Source organism: Falco rusticolus, chromosome 4 (genome assembly GCF_015220075.1).
Source record: "Falco rusticolus isolate bFalRus1 chromosome 4, bFalRus1.pri, whole genome shotgun sequence".
NCBI lineage: Eukaryota > Metazoa > Chordata > Aves > Falconiformes > Falconidae > Falco > Falco rusticolus.
The window spans coordinates 77,995,730-78,015,823 of NC_051190.1; positions in this window are offsets into that span (position 1 = coordinate 77,995,730).

Genomic DNA, 20,094 nt, shown 5'->3' on the forward strand with positions numbered 1-20,094 from the left:
GTCAAATCTGCCTTTATATTATAATAAAAGATTCAGTGAGAAAAGAACCCATGCCTAAGCAGAGTGCACTGAAGAAACTGTAGGCAAATCTGTACCTTGTTCATATTATTCTTTTTAATGTCTGGACTTACACCTGAGGGGCATTTAATGAATACAGTGAACAGATGCTGTTTGGCTCTGTTCTCGACAGGTATGTTTATTTGTTATCGGCAGGCTAATAACATCCCAACAGCAATTTGCATGGAAAATTCCTACCTCTAGCTGCAGTTATTAAAACCATAATAGTGGAAGAGACTGTAATAATTTTTGAGTCTAGTCCTGAAATTACCTGCCCAAACAGTGATTTTACATACCAGATCTCATTTACATCCGCAGGGCCAGGAACTTGCACGCAATTCCTAAGAAGCTCATATATTTATTGAATTGCAGCTGGATGTGAACATTTTGATTGGTCTGTGGGCCTGTTCATGCTGTGGCCCTGAAGATCTTGTCACAAGTCTTGGGATAGTTTGCCCTATCAAAATCCCAGCTCCTGGCAGAAACAGTCTGGCCAAATATCAGATTTCTTTTGTTTATTTTTTGAAGACTCAGATCTTCTTGGTTATAGAGCAAAGCTCAGCAGTACAATCTTCTAGAGGCTTAAAAATCAGAAATCAAATAAAATAAAGTCCCTGTTTCCTAGATCTACAAATCTGCTGATTTTGAAGCCAAGCTTATTATTCCACAGATCTCAGCACTGGTTTTTAAATAACTGGGACTATGATACTGATTGAGGGGTTCCCGACACCATCAGCGGCACATCTCTCCTGGCTTCCAGCGGTAGCAGGTCTGGCCTGATGTCAGTGACTTATTCATGGCAGAGTTCATCAAAAATACGTTTCAGCTGCCAGCATTAGCAAGAGGCAAGGGGACGAGAAGCAGGTGTTACGTTTTAACAGAGAGGACTGTGCCTATTTACTTTATAACCTAATGGTTTTGCTTTATAGTTTTAAATGTCATATAAAGCTGTCGCAAAGCCATTTAGTAAGTAAGGGAGGGAGCAGCAGCGCTGCGGCAGGCAGCAGCTGCTATCACAATGGCAGCTTCTGACTAGAGGCTACTGTGCAGAGCCCTGCTTTCCTGCAGCCACGGGGGCCACTCACCCTCTGGTCTGCCGTGTAAGGAAACCACTGTTGCCCTGCTGAACTAGTAAAAGAAAAATGTTAAAAAATAAAGGCCGTGTTTACATTCCCCAGTCAGCATTTTGTTGCGGTAAAGGCATCTGGGGGGGCCAGGGGTGTTCGAGCCTTGGCAGTCCTGTGCACACTTGCATGCACACCCCAGGCTTCTCCCCAGGCTTTGCTGGGCACCCCGAGTGCAGCGGGAGGAGCCTGACACCTTTTCATTGCAAATGCTGCATCCCAGCGCTCGGCAGCCTCCGGCAGCTGCTGACCCACCAAGCACATGGGAGCTTTTGCCCCGTTAGAAATTCGGGGTTTGCAAGAGGGGGACAGTTTCCCAGCTGGTGCAAGCCTCAGGCATTATGCAGAGGTGTTGCAGGGGAGCATGCTCCTCTCCTTCTGTATGGTCTCAGCACATTCTGGGTGTTCTCTCCTGCTCCCGAAAGGAAAACTTCTGCCTTGATCACAAGGATTTCTTCCTCCTGGGCCAATTATTGCACCTTTTTAGTAAGTGTTTAAAACAGCAAAGTGACACCAAGGTGCGTGGTGCCCGCAAGAGGAGGGGGCCCTGGTCCCCTCCACGGGAAGGCACAGGGGCAGGACCAGCAAAAGCAGTGCAAGATTGAGCCCTCCTGACTTTGTTCCAAAACAAATACTTGCAAAGAAACCTGGAATTATATATAAGTAAAGTTGCCTTTTGATATTACCACGTAATTTCCACTTCTGGCAAAGAGATTTTTGCCCAGGCTAATTTGGAGACATTTCCCTTCACCACATCGGCACCGCCGTGTCATTTTTGATAGAAGTTTCATTCATCGGGAGAGTCAGGGCAACCCGCTCGCCTCTCACTCCTGCAAACAGGGCTGTTTGTTGAGTCTCTTGAAAGACTGTACGAACAGATAAACATGCTACACATGAAGTACATTAGGTGGAGGTGAAATACAGATGATTATATTTAAGGGCTTACAATAGTCGTTAAGAGCTTCTAACCACAGGCCCTGGCAGGGCTGGTCCTCGGCTCGCAGTGCATGTCTTGGCTACATCCTCAGCCGACTTTCTGTTTCTCCCCCTTGAAATGGGGCCAATCTTGTCAGTCTGGTGGCAATGAAAAAAAAAATCAACTCTGTTAATAGGATTATAAGATTTGGGGGATATAATGTTGTTGCAGATCATTTATTTTGAAAGCTGATTTCATTTTAGTGAAAACAAGCTCAGCCCTGCACACTGGGGGTTTGCAGCCATTATGCCAAACACAATCATTGCTGGTTTGAAAGATGTGATTGCTTTTTAATGTGGAAATTTCACAAGGTTACAAAAGAGGAGAAAATTAAACTCCTTTCTTATAACAAAGTCACTCTGGGATATGCACTACAATGGCCTGACAATGTCCAGATACTCTGACCGCATTACACATCAGAAAGGTGGATGAGTGTGATTTACACCATTTCGCAACTGGGTTTTTTTCACACAGCTGAAAAAGCCAGAGTTTTGAGCAAAAATAAAAACAGCGCTCTGTAAAATGCATTCGGAATTGCACAAACACAGCCCAGGGGGTCAAGGAAGTAGAGGGTGGATGAGGAAAGAGTCCAGAGGGATAAATGAGGGGATAACATGATCTCCCGCTCTGGACCCACAGTGGCAGCCCACTTGGCATATTGGAAACTGAGCTCCTTCTCAGCGCAGCAGACCATCTTTATATTTGTTAGACATCAGAATAAAAAAAGATAATCAGCATCCCTGGCCTTTTCAATAGCAACCTCCCAAAGGGCTTAAATATATTCTAGAAATAATGGCTAAGCCCCATTTTCCTGGGTGTTAGAAGATGTCCTGTCACCATCTCAGAAGAACCATTGTTGTGACAAAAGCCTCATGGCACAGCCTGGACAGGGCTGAGTAGGGAAACAGGCACTAGCAGGAACGTCCCAGTCAAGAGGAATTCATCAGGAGGGACCAAAAGGAATGAATTTTTCCAATGTGCTCTTAAGAGTGATGAAGGGGGGAACGAGGCTGCCCCTTTCTGAGGCAGGGGGCAGTACAGATTTGTGGGCTCTCTCCTCTTTTGTAGTGAAGATGCTGCTTTTGATCTACAGAGTGGGGAGAGCTCTCCCCAAAGGCATGGGTGAGGGAGGGGCTAGGTCTGGAGGGAGACACAAAGGATGGAGCTGAAGCACTGCCTCATAGCCGGGGATTGAAATGACATGTGCGCCACGGAACCTTTTGCTTTTCAAAGCAATTTGCTATCATTATATTGCCCGTGCATTTCCAATACATGTCAGCTTGTTCTCTTTTAACTTGGCGGGAGGGGAAGGTGCTTTTATTGCAGGGCTCCTTGCAGAAGCTCACCAGACATTGCTATTATTACATCTGCCGGGCACAGCACAGAATGATGCATGTTCATTAAAGGAATGGGGTTAGAGTAAGGCAAATTTGTTCAGTCCCTGTTAGAGAATGCTTGAGCGGGCTTAGAGGTTTTCATGTACAGAAATACTCCAAATTTTAAAAGTAGGATGGTTTCTAGCCCTGTAACCAGTTCAGCTTCTGGCTGGCATTACCGAAATCATTTAGCTTTGTTCACCTGGATCCTGTCAGTGGTGAAAATCCAGGAAACTGATAGAACAGCATTTATTAAGGTTTTCATAAAATTGTGAATGACAAGATTCCCATTAACTAGCTCTATTAGGATTCCTTTTCTGCTTTAATGCTCATGCTTCTCTGACTGTTGGGGGACAGTTATACATATATGTGTTATATATCTGCATGTGTGAGAGGAGAGGTGGGGCAAGGTCTGAAACAAAAATCCAGATTTCACATCTTCAGCCAGCTGCTCTCTCCTTCACATGTCAAGGGATGGAACTGATAATCATTCCACGTGGCACCATGCCTGGGCTGATATACTCTGAGGCTTAACACTGATGGGCAGCACGCAGAGGTTAATTTAGTCTCTCTTTCTGCATTTCCCGCTATTAGTACAAGGAAAACTACACAGAGCAGAACAATGTAATTTTGGTTGCCTCATCTATTTTACCCTGGTGTTGGTTCAACCCCAAACTGCCTGAGAATGACTGAGCCCTTCCTCCAAACTTCTTTTTCTTCTGTTCTTGCGTGGGAGGTTGGTAGCTGGAAGGGCTTTTTTGATGGAAGAGCAGCCAAAACCAGACACCTCTGGCCATTTAGCTTTGGAGTCAGGATTCCTAACAGTACAGAAAGGCTCTACAAATTCTTTGGTTTCTGCTGCAGAATTGTGAAGATGACATCACTTGCCTCCTCCAAAGATGGGAAAGGCTACAGGAACATAGAGCAGAAATCTCAACCACTCAGACCTGTGACCAGCAAACACCACAAAACTGGGGACTTTGCAATGCAAATACTTGAAATCATCCTGCAACACATGGTGAAAGAGCTTCAGATAAAAGCACCAGCAATAGTGTGCTGCCAATTTACATCTGTCCTTTTCTCTCAGGGCCAGTGACAGGGTGCTCAAAAAGGAAGGTGATGCTGCTGGGTGGTGGTGATGCCTGCAATGCCCCTCTCCATAATGACAGCCCCAGAAAGTGCTTTGGAAGGACTTGTGCAGCTGGGCCAAGAGGTAGGCTTGGGAGATGAGAGGACTAGAATTCACCCTGTGGTTCATCGTGGTCTCCTGAAGGAGTGTCGAACCGTGATTAGTCTCTTTCATGCTTGGTCTCTTCTTTTTTTGCACAGAAGCCCGACTTATAAAATCAAAAGCGCAGCTTGAAATGAGCCCACTGCACACAGGTTTCCTCGTGGCATGACAGGCTATCGCAGCCTTAATGGTAGGCTGCTAGACTAGAAGCAGTCTTTCATTGAGTTTGTCTTACTGAGAGGAAAAACTGCTTTGTGTAATAACTTTATGGTAAATGTTGGCAAAAGATTTGCACTGCATACTGAAAGAGAGACATTTCTGACCACAGCTCATGAACCGCATTTATTTACTCTGGCATTTGGCCATTATTTGTTCATAGGCTTTCTGTCTCTGCTAAATGTGTTCCAATTTTGGGAGCTAAATCATTGCCAGTAGTTTCCAGGACATTCCGCTAGGCTAAGCAAAATTGCCCTAAGCAGTTGTCAGAAACCACTGGAGTAGTATTTTAAATACAGAGTATTTGAAGAAAATAAAAGATACTAAGCATCCTATCTGTCTGGATCCTGGATCTTTTGTGTTGTAAAAAGTTAGGGAACAGAAGGAGGGGGCTTAAAGCCATGCCTGTCTTTCCTGAGACATTTTCCATCATTTAATGAACCAATCTGATTTTAAAATAAGGATAGCAATTAAAAAATATGTGTCCAGATATAAATCATGCTCAAACTTCAGTCTGGAAATCCTAGTTATTTACTTCTTAATAAAAATGAATAACAAAACCCAGGAGGAAAGCCATGGCTGTTAAAACTGACACTCAGTTGCTGTCAGATGACCTTACAAAAATGTGTATTTATAGCTTAGGCAGGATAATAATATGGGAATTCCTTTTCTGGACCAGCCCCCTCATCCATCTGCTCACTGTCCTGTATCTGATAGAGTTCACAATACCCTGATATATTACCTGCCCTGAACCTGGTGTAATGAAGATTGCAGAATAATCCCTAAGACAGCGAGTGACTTGAAGTACCAGTTCCTAGATTTTTCTCTAATGTTATTTTTCTTGGCATTAATTATTGTAATTGCAGATAGCTTTATTGTCCAAAAGAAAGCTCAGTGTTTCTTCGAACCTAGTTGAATTCCTGGCCTGCATGGTATCCTTTGGCAAAGCGATCCAGAGTCAGCGTGAGCCCCCAGGGAGCAGGAAACTTGCCTGCTAGTGCTGTGGAATTAGCTACCTTTCATTTTCCTCAAGCGTCCACTTTTTGCTGCATACGAGAGGGTACACTGATTATTTTCTCTACTTTTATCATGTCACTTTTTCTCTCCATTTCAAAGAGAAACAAATCCCAGATTTCCAGTTTCTCTACCAATGAGTCAGAGTCATTTCTGAGCTCATTTCTAAACACCCTCTCTTTCTGCAGACAGAACAACCAGTCCCACCTATGCAGTGCCAGAAGAAGTGGTGGTAGTTATCTACGTAACAGCATTCTGCTGTCCTGTTCCTTACCTGTCCCATTAAATCCCACCCAGGGTTTTAATCCACAGCTTCACATTAACAGAGCAACCTCAATGAACTGCCAGCTAGGATTCCCTTCTATATTAAGTGCTAAAATTTAGGGATCTATGAAAAAAGGAGGTTTTTTCCTTTCAATATGTGTATATAAATAATTTATCAACACTGAATTCCAGCTGTCATTTTATTACTCATTTGTCTGTTTGTAACCACATGAACCTCCTCAAAATGCCCTTTTCACACAGTGAAGAAAATAATGCTATGTCCTCTGTTTATTTTGAATCACACTGCCCACTTGTATAGTAAGCACAGTAGTAATAGTAATACAGTAATAGCAGCATAGTAAGTAATGACACTGATCCTAATAATTGGAGCATCTCAGTGTTAAACCTTTTACTCTGACAAGAGCTAACCACTTAATCCCTGTGTGAATAATTGTTTATTCACTAAGTATAAAGAGTACTTTGCTTCCTATATTCTAGACAGGTTTGATTGATGGAAATACTCAACTTAACTTGCATGATGCTTTGTGTTTTTATCCTTAGCTTCATGTGTGTACTTTGTTAGAGGCTTACTGGGAGTCTAGAAGGATGGCTGTCTGGTTCGCCCCTGTCAAACCCCCTGTAAGAATGGGCAAAGATTCAAAGAAATTAGGGAGGTATGATATGGCAAAATCTGCGCCAAACTTTACCTGCCTATGTATTCCTGTAACTAATTTATTTATCCTTGCCATTTGGTGAATTTAATGAATGCAGGTAAGATTCCCACAGGTCCGTGAATCCCAAATTGTCCCTGTATTTTTAAATACTGATAGTCTAAGCACCATCCTAATGCTTCAAATATTATGTCTTCCATCTCCTCGAATTTTTCCTTTTCCCATCATTAATAAGGAAATTCAAATGTTATCCTACCACCTGGCAGTGGTAGATTTATACTGTATGGTAATACATTTGCTTTTAACTTAGCAGTTTGCTTCAGTGACACCTTCGTTTCACATTCTGTACCATTACTGCTACTTGAAAAGAGGAGATGGAGAATAGGTAACTTTCCAAAACCTTATGTAATCAAAACCTTCCTTAGGTCCCCCTTTAGTTCCTATGAGCCTAAGCAATGGTGTGATTCCCTTGAAGCTTTCAAGCTTGTGATATATTCAAATAAAGCATTCTTATTCTGTGTGAAACATTCAGCTCTTGGGCCTGTAAAATCTATCTTGACTTCCTAATTTTCCTCTTGCTTGTTCTCTGCTAAAAGGCAGCACCGTTATCATTCACTTGTGTGTTAGAGTATATTTTCTAACACAAAAAAAAAGAAAGGACTACAGTGGGAAAGCAACGGCATCTGGAAAAATCAAACAATGTGAATTAATACATTCTTTGTGGGCTAGAGGAAGCAATGGAGTCAAGGAAGGCCTTTAGATGTTATGTTTTACAATACCTCTGGAGGCCAAGCCCCACTGTAGGCTGTTTTCTTCCCGCCTTTGGACAAGCTGAAATTAACTGTTAATAACACACAATTAAAAGCGCATGTCTGTGTCTGTGAGGGTGTGTGTGTCTTTGGTCTAATTCCACTCCTTCTGTGCATTTTAACTTTCAAACTTAGACAGCAGTGAAGAGGAGACAGACAGGTATACATAGCAGCCACATCAAAATCTTGGTGGGGCAGGGGGAACATTTGACACCTCCTTGTTTCAATGCCCCCTGTCTGTTTTTAATTTCACTAAATCGCTCCCGTCTGGGGATTGTATATTTTCAGTGGCCTCTCCCAGCAATGCAGAGGTAGAGCAGCAGTGTGCCAAACCCCAGCTATGCTCAAGAGTGGGGCTGCAGCTTTACAGGAGGCAAGAGGGGAGGCAGCTCTCGGGACCAGCCGTTCACCGAGCTTAACTCGGGTCTGAAAGCGATGCCAAGAAATCTCACTTGCCCTTTTCCCTTTATAGCCATCTTATGAGGGACGAGGTGGACAACCTGAGTAACTGGCTGACAGACTTTTTACATCACTGATTTTAAAGCATTATCAAGGTCTGCATGTCTGGAAGGTCCCTCATTAGCGAGGGGACACTGTACTGCAGCTGCTGCTCAGGGTAGGACTCAGGTAGGAGGTTTGCTTGGGTTTAAAAGCCAAGCAAGATCTGGTCCCGAGTACCTCCAGGGAAAGGGATAATTCAAAGAGCAATTTGAGGAGGACTTCACTGAACAGCTGTAGGCACAATGGCTCCCATCCCTTTCCACTGAGGCCAGTGGAAGTTTTTTTCTCCTGGTTTTGCTAAGAGAAAAGTTCAGACCCAACACGGAAAGCTTGTGTAACCTTGGGAGGAGTTACCTCATAGCAAGGAAAGTAAGCAACAAGACATTAAATAGGGAAAAAAGAAGAGCTCCTCAGTCTGCTGCTCCAAGTCTGAACGTCTCTGTTGCAGGGCATAACCCTACATCCCTCCTCCTGCTAGCATCTCACCAGAGCAATGCCCTCATGAGCACTGAATAATGAATAGCAATTTCAAATACTTATGCCTGAACAGAAACCTTTCTTCACATATAGAGACAAGTCAGGATGTAAAGCAAACCCGGTCTCCCTAGTAGTATTTTGCACAACTCCTGGATGCTCCTCTGCTTGGGCAGGGGCACGGGACAAGGTCAGTGTGAAGCACTGAGCCCCCAGGCACATGTGGCTGCTGGGGGGTTGCTGAGCTCTGCAGAGCCAGGGGGCTAAAATAATCCGCAAGATAAAGTCAGCCAAGATACACCATAAATTACTTTGGCCTATTGAAGCTCCTCTTGTGCAGAGTGGGATTTGGCCTCAGTATAGCAAGGAAACCGAGGTGGTAACAGGGGGCTTTGTGAAATCACGTTGTGCCACTGCATGGCCCTGAGGATGCAATGAATGCCTTAACACAATAGGCTAGTGAGAGTATGAAAAGGTAAGAGCCTATTCCACTACAGCTTCATTACATGAAAGCACATTTTTGAGACCTGAAGGGGGTTTTTTCCCCTCTCTTGCCCTCACTGAGTTCTCTGTGAATTAAGCATTACAGTGGCTTTGACTGTAACCATTATAATCATTTTCCAGTGCTAATGTTGTGGTTTTAATGAAAGGAAACAGCAAATGGTGTATCGACTCATATACACAAATCTGCACTTCATTTGCACAAAATAGCTTCTGGATGGCTTTCCTCCATGTTTTTGGTCAACACCACTCTTTTTGAGAAATGATCAATGTCTACAACTGTTTGCTCTTCCACAGATAAAGCAGATGCTATTCATTACTGCCTTTGCCATGCATATATTGCTACTTTCCCCAAAGCAGCCACAGCGGGTCCTGTGTTTATTTTTCTTTAAATCCTTTTGTTCTTAAATCACTCCACTTTTGCTTTCAGGATATGACGAATGATTAATGCTGTAGTAGCAGCATTATTGAATTAGGAAAGTCACTGGCAGCTTCCAAAATCATTGAGACAACCAACAAATAAATACAAACCACTTCTTTAGAGTTAGATACAGCGGAGCAGTGTGATGGTGTCGAGATAAGGAGAGGTGATACTGATGTGAACACCTCTAAAGCTTCAGGACACGCAGCTACTGACATGTAAATCACAGCAGCTCAGATAAGAATGTATGTGTTTTGAACAGTTTTGCAACTGAAGTAATAGAACTGCAATAAAAACAATGTTAAGGCAAACTCAGAACTGGTGTAGGCATTTGGAGGGAATTCTTTTTGCTAAGAAGTTATATGATCATAAAGAAAAGAACTATTTGTGGTTTTACGGTTTGGGTTTATTTAAAGAATAGACACTTAGAGTTCGATGCTGAAAGGTAGGAGTTCAGCACCTCCCAGGCATTACAGCCAACAGCATGAACAACAGCTCACCAGGAAAGGAGAGACATTATAGATTTCTGGAATAAATCTTTGCAGTCACCACTGGAATATCTGTCTGGTTTGCAAGTTGAGTTAGCCTTCGTGGTGATACTAGAGAACATAATTGGTAAAATTCCAGTTAAATAGAAGTTTGCGTGAAACAGGAAAGCAGGATTAAGTTAGTTTTCCTACATTCATGTATAGAAGGTTCTCTACTGGCTTCCTAACAAAGCCCATCAGGTCTCTACATGGCCCTGTCCCTCGTGTGTTTTGGCGCAGCACCTCGGAGGCCAGAAGGGCAAGGGGGATCAGGCAATGGCTTGCACCACTGAGCTTTTAAAACACCTTCGTGCAGAAGTGAAGGACTGAACAGGCTATGGGATGGTGAGGAATAAGCCCTAGCAACTCCATCCCTCTAGGTTTGCACTCTGAAGCAAGGAACCTCTGGGGGTATGGCACTGCGCCTTGTTTGACAGCAGTAACAATCATGGCTTGCCTCACCTGGGGCTGCCCCTGAGCACACCGCAGAACCGACTGATTCTTCTCCCTGCAGCTCTGTTTAGGATTTCTATAGATATCAAGAGACTCATATTAGTTACTTCAGTCTAGTCCTGAAAATAAAAGGCCCCTTTATTGAGTGCTACAGTGTTAGTTGCTTTCCTGGCCTTTAAAATTTTTCTTTTATTTTTCAACGACTTGTTCCTTATTAGAGCTGGGTAGGAAAAATGGTTTCCCTGCAGCGTGAAAGACCACACAGTTTCAAGGTCCTTGCTGCTGTTCTACTTCAGGGTGCTACCAAGGCCTTTCAAATAGGGGCTACTCAGAGCGGTCGACTGGAGCTCTTGAAGAACTGGGTAAAACCCATTCCTATACAGAAATAAGAGTAAAATCTGCTGTAGTCCAGGATCAGCTCAATGTGCTGGAGGAAGGTGGGGTGCTTTTGCTCGTGTTCCTGGCTGAAGCTGTTTCACTCTGTGCGAGTAATGACCTGTCAATCTGGGAAAAGACCTAGACTTCCCTCTGCTCCTCCCAGCAGTGATGCCATCCCTGGACTACCAGCTCAGGCTCTTTCACTCTCTTGCCTAATGTTTGTCTTAGCATCTATGTGAACCTGAGCAGCTCCAAAAAGAGAAGTTCTCATTGTGAGGCAGTCAGCTGCCCAGAACCCACCTGGGCTGTGTGGTCCTGACTTTCATGTCCCTGGGTCAACTTAAAGATGTTGTGATTATAGCCCTACATGTGATCTGCTGGTTTGGATCTGAATATCCTACCAGGGACTTCTGCCAGCCCTGAGGCAGCAAATGAAGGTCTCTTATTCTGATCAGAAACTCACTGAACCAGTGAACATCTTCCCATTGAATGTCCTGGGTTTGACAAATCAGCATTTTCTGATTTGAGGACATTATTTCAGAAAGCTCCCAGAATCAGTGTTCCCTGTCACATGTACCTGTAGATCTTCAGTAGGTTCCTCCACCTGCGAGACTTCATTTTTCTAAGAAGTTCTTTGCTTCATTCAAGGAAAAATATTGGAGACTACTCTTCAGCCTTTCCACAGCACAGACTCCGCCTTTTTTTTCACCATGCTTTCAGTCAAGTTGTAACTATGCTTATCCAGGGGCAACCCTAGAGAGAAGTTCTCTCTCTTCATCCCCCACCACCAGCAGGAAACAAATCACTCCCTTTAGTTACACATACATTGCACCTCACCAGCTGAGCAGGGATACCTGAGGTTATTCTGGGGAGAAACTGGAGGTCCCTTATGTCTGATTAAGTGAACCCTAGACGTGGGCAGAGGATGGGGACTATCACGTGCAGAGCCAAAGAATGGCCCTGCCCCCCTGAAAGCCACAGAAGCCATAGAATAATCAATCAATCAAAACCTTGCCCCATAACAGACCCATCCGCCTCTCCTTTATTTCTTCGCCTCATGTGGCAAAGCTGGTACTTGCAAGTCTCCACTCTTCTTCTCATGCTTGCATGGAAAAGAGTGGGGGCAGGGGCTGCCTGAGCCAGCAGAGCTCAGCCACATGGCCCCCTCCTCTCCCCATTCAGGCTCACTGCTGTTTTGATGCTCCAGCTAAAGAAAATCTCTGCAGATTTTTTTTGTCCTCGGAATGAAGCTTCCCACTGCTAGCCTTGGGAGACACAGAACATCCCAGCTGGGCAAGAGCTCTTTATAGATATTTCTAGTGCTCAGAGGGAGAAGCGGGGAAAAAAGCAGCAAACTACAGCAAGTTTATGGTAATTGCTTTAATGAGGCAGAGCCCTTTAGAATGCAAACACACTCAACAATACACAAAGAAACAATCAAAAAAAGTGTTTTATACAGGCTGTTTTATAAGAAGGTAATAAAAACAATTGTATGGCACACTCAGTTGCATAAACAGGCTCACCATGGAAGGTGTTTGTGTGAGAGCAGGACTATGAATACTTAATTGCTTCCATTATTCTTATTTTCAGTACAAAATACTGCAATCAAAACTTAATCTGCGGGTTGATTTTTAAATAAAAAGGTTATATTCCGGTTGCATTGTTGTAAATATAATAAAATACAGTCTTTCTGTTAAACGCTATTTCATTTCTTACTGCTTGCAAGGAGGTATAACAGTGTTTAATATCTACATCCCTGACAATTTCAAAATCTTTTTCAAAGGCAGGATAATTATTTCTCTTCATATGGAAGGCAGAAGACCAAAATATTCAAAAGGTCTTCATTAATGACACGGCTAGAAGTCATGGAAGTCTTTGATGAGATCCTTCTATGGCTGCCAATCCTCTTTGAACCAAGCCCGGAAAGCAATGCAGAATTCAGATCAATTTTCATTCACACATCTCTTCTGACAAACGCAGTGAGTACAAAGGAAGAACTTAAGGAAATATGAATTCAGGACCTCAGTAAGTTGCAAAGTACAAGACTGAAAAAATGCCACCCATTTTCCCATCCCTCTCAGGAGGGCAAATTATTCAGACAAAAGGCTTGTATGAATTTGGATACAATCTGGTGCGTCTGGAATGCTGTATTCTACATCTAGTGTGTTTTTTTTAAAAAAAATATGTACTGTTACATTTGTGCTTTAATGGCATCTAGACCACAGTAATTTTCAAATACTTAGACATAAGAACTTCTTTTTTTCCTCTGACTTTGTGCTTTAGGAAGAGATACTGAACTGTCAAAGACCTGTTGTCCACATAAACTGAGTGACAGGTCTGTAAAGATTTAGGGAACAAGATTGTCTTATACAAGAAAATTAATATCTGGATGGAAAAAAAATATATTCGTTAACAGTTTGTACTTTACAGGCTGAGCACATTGCTGTAAAATAACAGAACAGGGTAATACCAGAAATTATTATACCAGAAAAATACCAGAAAAAAATATAGTCACTCACTGAAAAAGGATGTCTCTTAGAAAGCATTGATGATTTCTGGTTTCAAACTAATGGCAAAGCATGACCTTAAATTTTATATTTGTCGCTCATACACATCTTAATTTACATATTTAATTAGAAGAATCTTCTTCTATAATAGTAAGAAATAGCACTTTTTCAGTTCACTGGGCCTATAATAGTAATTTCTAGCCTTGAAATCATCTGAGTGTTCAACTTTCTGTTAGTGCTACAGAACATCTGCCAAATAGGAAATGCCATTTTTATTTTCACCTTTCTTATCATTACAGAAAACACAATGCTGTCAGGAATCAAGCAGGTACCATTAAATGTTTCCTGCTTGCAATTTCATGATCATATTTTAATACGTTACATCACTAATGCCCAGAAACAGTTCATATGAAGCAAAAAAAAATTGGTAAGTCAGAATGTCTCAATCCCCCTGTCCCAGGGACAATAACTAATTTTAACACCTTCCATCTTACTACAGTAGGACTACTGCCCAGCAGAACAAAGGACACATAACTAAGTTGGTGAATATTTTAAACTGCCTATGACTTGTACAAACAGTAGAGAACTTTCTGTAGCCAAATTCCGATCAGCTCGTAAGCCTTATAGCGAGATCAGCCTTTCCAGTCCTTTATAAGGAGGAATTAATGCACAAATTGTATCCAAATAATATATGTAAGGAATGTGCATATATATATATGCATATATCAGGCTGAATGCCTACACATATTTTAAGAATATATATATATGTTTGTATGTATGCACATCTGCTGGCCAAAACAGCTTTGATGATTTAAAGCAAACACCTTGATATACTGAACAGTTCCTTTTAAGCCAGGAATATTATGGTTTCTAAACTTCTAGTATATGGGTCTCCTTAATTTAGTCATGAAAAGAACCAAAAAAAGATCACATGTGTACCATAGTCCCGTCAATCTCATTTCTCATAGCAAACAACAATGGTATCCAAGACCAGAATTTTCTTTGCAAAGTAAATGGGTGTCTAGGTTTGGATTACATATTATGCAGAAAGACTTAGCACATTAATCTGAAATTTTCAGAAGAAATCCAGAGCATGCTTTCCTGTTAGTCTCAAATTCTTCAAGGATCAGAAAGCAAGTCTGCAATCAGAAATCCAAACATGCCAAGGAGATCTATAATATGCTACAGAGTAGAATTGAAAAGACAAGTCATTCAGTCTGATGAGGTAGATGGGTGTCTGGAAGCATGCTGAATGTCAACTGCTAACAACAGCCATCAAGATTAAGGGGTCTAGCAGGGGCAGACTGAATTGATTCCAAAGTTACTTGCGAGCTAATATCTGCTTACAAAGACATGTGAAGAACAGTCAGGAACTAGCAGTGAGGCACTTTCAATAAAGAGATGTGATATTGAACAGCCCTCAAAACTAATCCGAGAGGTTTGGTGAGGTGCCACCATATGAGTGATCCTAAATGCATGGGCTCTAAGAACCTAAAGCAGGGCTTTGCCGATGTAGGTTGGTTGTCATAGAGGAGTTGTCAAGTTTTCCTCCTCAGTCCCTTTGCCAGCGGTCCTTCATTACAGAAACCAGACTACAATGAAGGTAGTCATAGATAAATCATACACTGTTCCTTTGACCCTTTCCTCCTTTTGTTTCCCCTTCTCCAAGAGGAAGCTCACTGTAGCTGGAGCTCAGTTGAGTTCACTCGGTGGCCTGTCTACATCTGCAGGATATCCACCCATGTCACCTCACAATAGTCCATTATCACTTGGAGAGGCCTCCATCTCTCCAGGCCAGTGAACACCCTCACAGTGACGCTCACCAGTGGCACCTCCCTCTGCCACTGCAGTACGTCCACATGCTGTGGAGACACAGCACTGAAAAAAATGCAAGTGACTGCCACGTGCAAGCGCACCGACCGGGGTACTGACTGCAGGAGGTAGCCTGCAATGATGCTGCGTTTTTATCAAGGGCCTCAAAATAGCAAGAATCAAAACAGAGGTGCTAATGCACTGATTTGGGGCTTGTTTTGCATTGCTGGTTATGTATGTTAGATAGGAGGTGAAATATTGCTTTCTGGATGTGAACATGCAGTCAAAACAGGATGCTTGGTTTGGTCCCACATGATGTAACATGTTAGTGACTACATCTCGATCACCTGTAATCTCTCATCCTTACTGAAAGAGTCTGCACTGATCAAACCCATAACAAGGGCTTTACAAAGCATTGTGATGCAAGTCTTTAGAGGGTGTAAATGGTCCAGTAGCTATGGTCAATCCCCATTTCCAACCGCTCTTACTCTTTACTTCTGTTTTTATCACACTTGCATTTGTAAAGTCGCTTACCGAAGCAAAAAAGGCTGTTCCTTAGAAGAAATGCTGCATTGCCCAAGAGCAGTTTACATCATATGCTATCTGGAAGCTATTCTGTGAAACATCATAATAATTGCTTTTCCTGGACTGAGACACTTATTAGTAGCAGCTAAAGTTAACAGATTGGAAGACTGCCTGAAGATGATGGATGGATTTTCTCAGATTGTAGATTTCTGGTCATTTTCCATGGCAGCTGTAAATTTAAAAATAATATAAAGTTAAGCAGCAGTAGAATAGAATTCATGAATATTACACAGCTACTGACTTGATCATTAATCATCCTAAATTAATGTTAAAAGTGTTACATATGATGAGCCAGATTTTGCCTTGGGGTGTATACAGAAGTTTCTCATTGATTACAAGTGGGAAATGGCACGTGTACATGAATGCTGAATTTAGCCAACTGCTTGTTTGTTTTGCTGGCTATTTTTATTCCTGTTTGAGGGAGGTGGAGACATTTCTGTTTTACAAATCACCTTTCATACTAGTGATCTGAAAGAAAATGTCCACGAGCCATCATCTGATTTTTAGTCAATATTCCAAGTTATTGCAACAATATCTCTACTTATTTTCAAAGCTGGAAAGCATCAATGCTTTCCAGAGTTCAGTAGTCATTTAATCTCCCTGATGTCCACTTCTGAGGTTGCTGCAGTTTAAAAAGGGTTTCTTATTGGGCAGAATGAAGATTTTGTCCACAACTGAAATTCCTTCTAGGCTAAGTCAACATTTTCCCTAGACTTTTTCCTAATTTACCCTGTTACTTTTGATGAAATCATGCATCCAAGTGCCTTCTTCAGAGGAGTAACACATATATATGCCAGAGATACATATATTTTAAAAATAAATAAAGAAACCCAAACAATCCTCCTCTTCCTGCTCAGCAAATCAAATTTGATGCCAATTAAGAGGTCTTGCACTTGGCAAAACCATAATGATTCCTCACGTCCTCTGTAGAATCCAGAGGTCACAAAACTAGTAAGTGCCTCAGCAAGATCATGGAGGTACACGGACCTTTACCTTGTGAACATCTAACTCCTCTCAGCAACTTTTGCATTTAAATAATATTGTTATACTGATTACATATTAGTTATGCTGCGTTTAGGCATATTTATGTTATACATGCTGTTAATATTAATATATATTAGCTACAGGACTGAGTTTTTCAGGATTGCTTAGTCTTGTATTTAATGTCTTTCAGTCTCTAGGTACAAATACTCTACAGCAGTTGCACTGAAAACAACTTATTTGAATGCCAACTACAGAATACTGTTATCAGCAGGTTTTCTCAGGACCGATTTACTTCTGTTTATCCACAGCATTTGGTAATAAATACATGTATTTTGGGGCTTTAGGTACATTAAACATACTGAATAGTCAAAGCTTGTAGAAGCTAATTTCCCTGTCATTGCATTATAGTTAAATTGGTTACGCACGTCTCATTCAATTATGTAACTTGAAGAATACCAACAACATAGGTTCCCGATTTCAGTAGTACATACGCTGGTTTTAGCACTCACAATGGACCAGCTTGTAGCATGAGAAACTAAACTCATGATGCTTTGAAATTCAGAGCCACAATTTCAGATGCAATATTGTCTTTGTGCATGTCATTAATGGCTTTTCTTTTTATAGTTTCTGGATGTATACTGTAGTATTTTGTTGAAATCAAAGTGAAGACTGGAAGGTAACTCACAATTAACATATGCAGTTAAGCGCTGACACCATCAGATCTTCTACTGATGCCACCTGAGTCAAGTAGGTATTCAACCAGTAACAAATATGCACAATAGTCAAATAAATTATTTGCCGTTAGACCCTGATGCAGGGAAAGTTCCAGATATACTGTGAAGTCTCTTCAATGGGACTTCTTTACTGGTATTTATTCTGTGTGGAAGGCACCCAGCTACTGCAGTAGTACAGAAGGAATAAGGAGAAAGGAAGGGTTAAATTAATATCCACAGAAATTGACATACTATTATGATTTTATCATTGTGTAATAGCAATAAAACACATATCAAATGGATTAAAAACTGGCTGACAGATCTCAAAAAACTAGGCATCAGCTGGGATTTGCGATTGTGTGAATGTTCCCAATGTTCCCTTGAGTTCTGTACAATGCTTAATATTCTTTAACAATTTCACCAATGGTCATGTAAACATCCCTAATCCCTAAATACAGTCTGTGAATGACATGAGTTTGGCAGGATGGTATACAATGATGAAGACTGGGCAGTCAAACAGAAAGCGTGTACGGTACAGGAAAGAACCACAAAGTCATTCGAAGGAGAATTCCTTGCTGTAAAAGAAAATAAAACTAAAAATTAAAGAGTTCCATCTGATCAGTTTATCAGAAAGAAGATGGGAAGTGAGTTGTACAGATAAGTAATTCACAGGGGGAAAATATCTAGTAAGAAAGGACCGTTCCCTCTAGCAGGAGAACCATGGGCTGGAAACTTAAGCCACATAGAAATAAGGTGCCTTTTTGACAAAAAAGATGCTTATCTGTTGGAAAAAACTTTCCAGGGATATACCAGATACATTTTATGATGTCTTAAGTCCAAGGGCTTCCCCTTGCCCCAAGATATGCTTTAGCCAAAACCAAAGGTTTTTGTTTAACATAAGAATAACTGGAGATAATGTAAAGACACATAAGCAGACAAATTGATTATATTCTGAGTATGAATGTATGCAAATTTACCAGAGCCAACATTTCCTCATCTGCCTGTGGTATGCCTCCTTAAGAAAATTGCTTATTAAGAATCATCTTCTAAGGAGGAGGATTATCGTTGTTTAATCTTACCTTAAGGGTTATTATGAAAGAAAAACTATCAAACATTTAGAAAGTGTAGTAAAGTCTGCAATACAACTTGTCTTGTAACACTACAGGTTGTTGGAGAGAACAGCTTTTATTTGTTAGATACAAACCTGAGGTAAAATACGGTGAAAAATGGAACTCATCTTAGTTTAGCAAATGCTAACAGACTAATTGTGAAAGTACTGCCACCACATACGCTTTTGAACCACGCGTGTGCCTCAGTGTTATTTTTTAAACAATTAGAACCCCAATATATCTTCAGATACCTTCTGCTTCTATCAAATAACAATAATCAATCACTGTTGGTTAGCATCCTTCCCCCTCTCCCACTTTGTAGCATATTATATCTTTGTGAAACTTGCTAAGCCAGTTACATTAGCAAAAACAGAGAGTAAACCCATTCAAAACAATGCAACTAAAAGCAGAATCTGTCTGTTTGCTTTTGCATGGTTAGAACAAAAGGTTCCATTGCTGCTTTTACAGCTAAATAGAATTTTATAATGAGCACTGAAATTTTTCGGAAAGTCAGATTACAATGTTGGTTTAACGTCAGACACTCTATTGTTTAGATGTAGGACCACTGCGATGTTCGGTCTCTGAAAACTTTAGGTTTTTTTTTTTATATTAAAAAGACCACTGAAGTAATCCACAAAGAGCTCAGGCCTCAGGAAAGAAGTCTGAAAAACAAACACTGTTAAAGATCAGTCAGACACGATTATGTGGCTGACAATTACATATGATAACAATTAAAATTATCTGATTCCAACCACATGGCATCTTAATACAGCAGATCTCCAAATAACATGTCACATAATAGGTTTTGATTGATGTTGTCAGCAGCCTTTTGAATGTTACAGATACCTTCCCATCAGTGCCTCAGAAATCAGTGGAGACTACTGACCTCATTCTAAACTATTTGCATGTACCTAAATACTCTAGTTCTAACTCCTTGGTAAGCTAAAATTCTTGTTTTCCTAGATGATTAGATACACACATACATCGTGTCCAGATGCCTGTTTCCAGTTGTAAATAACTTAGCTAATATATGTATTCATGGCTTTAATGACAACCCTAGGTGTTTTTGGAGAGATCTTTCAGTTGCCTGCCAGTACATCTCTGGGAAGATACGTCTGATTACAAGCTCTCTGAGGCACTCCAAACAATTGCTGAAGTCCATGTGTCAGTTGGCACAGGGGATCTAACCAGAGAGCATAAGGAGCTGCCAAGGAGCTGCCACTGAGCAGCATGAGCCTACTCTACTGCCGACTTTAATTTGTGTTAAAAAGAAATAGGGATGAGTTAACGATTGCTAAACCAACAAATCATCCTCCTATTGGAGGAGCTCCAGAGGACATTCTGTCTCCAGTGGTGATACAACCAGGAAGCAAACACATTGTCACATGTGC